The sequence below is a fragment of the Glandiceps talaboti genome, chromosome 16 (genome assembly GCF_964340395.1).
Source record: "Glandiceps talaboti chromosome 16, keGlaTala1.1, whole genome shotgun sequence".
Classification (NCBI taxonomy): Eukaryota; Metazoa; Hemichordata; class Enteropneusta; family Spengelidae; genus Glandiceps; species Glandiceps talaboti.
In genome coordinates this window covers 20,352,066-20,355,550 of record NC_135564.1, presented here as the reverse complement: position 1 = coordinate 20,355,550, position 3,485 = coordinate 20,352,066, and the positions used below count along the sequence as shown (strand labels likewise).

Sequence of the window (3,485 nt, the reverse complement as noted above, 5' to 3'; positions counted from 1 at the left end):
ACCAACCATATATTTTCTTTCTTGCAAGTATATACCTTAATTAGTTCAGATGTTCTTTGGATGTTTGTAGGGAAGGTAAAATAAGTCAGGAAAGAAGGCAATTTAAGAATTTTTGGAAAATTAGAAGATTGGTGAAGTTATGGGGAAGAAAAAATAAATGTTGTATTCTATATTATCATAATTTTTGCAAGAAATAAGTGTGTTGTAGCTATAATTCAATGCGACGAACGATACACTACTTAAAGGGACGACTGGCTGGGCCTGGGACCCTATTTTGCATATGACTGACCGTATGTTTGGAGGTGGATTCTTTTCATTCTTTTCTCATTATTGTGATGACTCACTGTCAAGTCATCACCAAAAATATAAACATTCCCTATCTGGGTTGTTCATATGTAAATGCCGCATATTTGAATAATCATGAGTGACACACAATCTAAACAGTTGTTTGCAGGGGAATTTGTCTCATTTTGAAAGTTATTTTTCATTCTATGAAATTAACAGATTGATTTTCAACTAATTTGTGTATCAAGTTAGCATCCTACGACATTTCACAAACAATTTGTACATGATACATGACCTGTGTGTTTCTAGGAGCACAGAAAAATTGTTGAAAACAAGACCCACAAGATAGTGCTCTGTACAGCAGTTTGAATTTCCCGCATTTGCATAGATTAGCCATAATCCTCTTTATATAGGGCAGTTGTGCGTTTAAATAACTTCACAGGAAACGCTTGTTCGCCACGATACGTTTCTTTTTTTTTAGGTGCTATAGTGCGCCCTCTTTTGCCGAGATGATATTCGCATACAAGTTACCCATAATGCAAATGAAAACACTTTGCTGCCATTTAAGACGAAATGTTCTTATTTTTCGAAAAGAAATAAGCCAAAAAATTACTTTCGTTACAGTTGGAATATATTATTTCCCAACAGTGTGTTTGTTAGATTTCTTATAAGAAAATGGAATTTAGTTTGCTGCCAAAACAAACCGTCTGTTTGGCCCCTACTGCAACCTTAGATAATTCCTTTTTGTCTGAGATAGTGTCAGTTTGTCATGCTGTGACTTGGCACTAAGATTAACCATGATCTTGACGGTGGTTCCTCCAGGGTGAGGCTTGTCCATTGCACCTCCGGGCAGGTTGACCCTTGCGATCACCCCAAAATGTGGGTGACCCGGGTGCATAATTAATGATAGTGGGGTACTGCGTTCGCGCTTTCCCCTGATCTTTAAAACAAAAATAGATTTCTAATTACGGATTTATACATGTTATAGATGTAAAGGGTATGTTTTAGTAGCTGAATGTTATAGCGGATTCGTGCGATGAGAAAAAGAAAACTTCTTATGTTTTTAAATAAAACTTACATTATGTGTTTATCTATCTCGAGCATGATGATATTCGACTTCATATTATGAAATTTTGATTGTTGATATTAGTTCTCATACTGTCACAACACAAGCAAGTGCGAATATCATTTTATAATAACAAGTTCTTAATATTTATTTTTTAGCTCGACTTATTGGTCGTCAAAAGTTTCAATTCTATTATTAACAAGTGTTAATAGTAGATCGTGATATTATTATCTAATGTATCCTGGAGAATGATGAGGGTTATTCCACTTTGTAAATAAATGTCCAGTTGTAACTCAACAAGTTGGTTCGCAAATCATTTTTTAGAGATGTCATCATGGCGCCACCAACAGTCGTTCAATCAAGCATCATTATGTGACGAAAGTCTACAAAAACAAGATATTTGCATTGTAACCTAGCCTGAAAGATCCAAAGATGCGGGTATTCCTTTCACTGATGAGTAGAAAGTGTGATTCAAGTGTGATAAGGTTGAACCTTTCAGACTGTATGTAGAAATAACCAGTACAATACATGAATAATTCATTCAAAGAATTTTGTAGTCAAATGTATTCTAATCACAATGTATGGCTACGTGAGGATCGTTCTGTCAGAACTAGTGCGGACAAGTGATTAGTTTGAAAAAAGGCATGGAATAAAGAATACAAATTGTATAGCTGACAAACTTTTTGTAATTTACTCTAAATATATTTAATAGACGGGGTGTGTAGTTACATTGACTGACCCCGCCTCTCATTACACAATGTAAGTTGTAACATTCATGGGCAATAACAATAATAATAATATGCTAAATTAATTCCATTAAATGAACTGTAATGGTCATGAAAAGTTTCAATTATATAAGCCCATAACTACATAACCGAGATTCAAAAATGTTTTAAACTGATAATGATGTGATGGTGAAGTAATCTTATACCGAAACCCCAAAACTGTATGTTTCACACCATCACTTCAATGTACTTTAAATTGGACTCGGTGTTAGCTGATAAACTTTCAATCGGTGGAAAAATCTACTGAACTACATAATTTAATATTGTTTACTTTGATACCTATATGAAAGGGTATATTTACGGTTATCAGCATTAAGTAATGTAGCTTGAATTTCACCCTATATTTAATATTACAATGCCAAATAGGTCGAGAAGTGATAATATAAATTACCATATTAATACTTACACCTCGTAAATCTAGGTGACTTATATTACATATAATTTGTACCTGTCTTAACGTTTATGTGAGATACATCATTACATCTTTCGAATACTTAATGTATCATATGATTTATTTTGCCTCCAAATTCTAATAAATTCCATCAACAATTACCAATCACCAACAGTGTGTCGATACATAGTTGGAATTTTACTGTTTGACAGTGTACATAACAACTGTTATGTGTTAGACCATTATCGCTATGTAACCTGCTGTGAAGTTACTGTTTTGTTGTATTTAACACAATGCATGCCTACCTGCAAGTCAATGAAATTGATACACCGCCCTCACCTTTTACGAGGTCACACCATATAGGTTAATAGAGGTCATGAAATTACCCAATCATTCTTCGTTTTGATGCGTGTGTCGACATGGAAAATGTTTTAAATTCGTTTTACTCGATAATACTCGGCAATATTCGGCAATAATCGGGTAATCCTATATGACTGTTTCTAGAATAGAATGGAATCTTTTATTGCATCCGATAAGGAAACTACATTTCTTGGTTGGTATTTTTACAGCAAGTGTTTGGTGCTAAAACAAACTAGTAAATATAAAAACTATTACGTACATGTAATTGTAACATTGCCTCACACGTACACGTTACATATACATGTATATGCCTTGGGGTGACATTTTTGTCCAATGTAGAAAATTTTGCACTTTTTGCGTAAACTTACATAACCAAAATTTAAATCGGAGATAGCATTATGACATACTAATAGGATGCACACCAGTTTCCTGCTTTTATATTTTCGGCCGCGATGAACAAACAGTCATAATGCGCATACTAAATCGATATCTCGGTGCCACTGATACAATACGAGTGGACATAGTGCTAATTAACCAGGGTTCATCAAATGAGGGGGTCGGAGTTTTTTCCGTGTAAAAATAAACTTTCCTAAATTTA

General features: G+C 34.2%; 1 non-coding gene across 1 annotated transcript; it reads left to right on the top strand.

Annotated features, from left to right (window-relative positions):
• Positions 1-1,054: 1,054 nt before the first annotated feature.
• Positions 1,055-1,223, top strand: LOC144447879 (U1 spliceosomal RNA). The gene has a single exon (XR_013482061.1). It is a non-coding gene; the product is annotated as a U1 spliceosomal RNA (small nuclear RNA).
• The last annotated feature ends 2,262 nt before the right edge of the window (positions 1,224-3,485 follow it).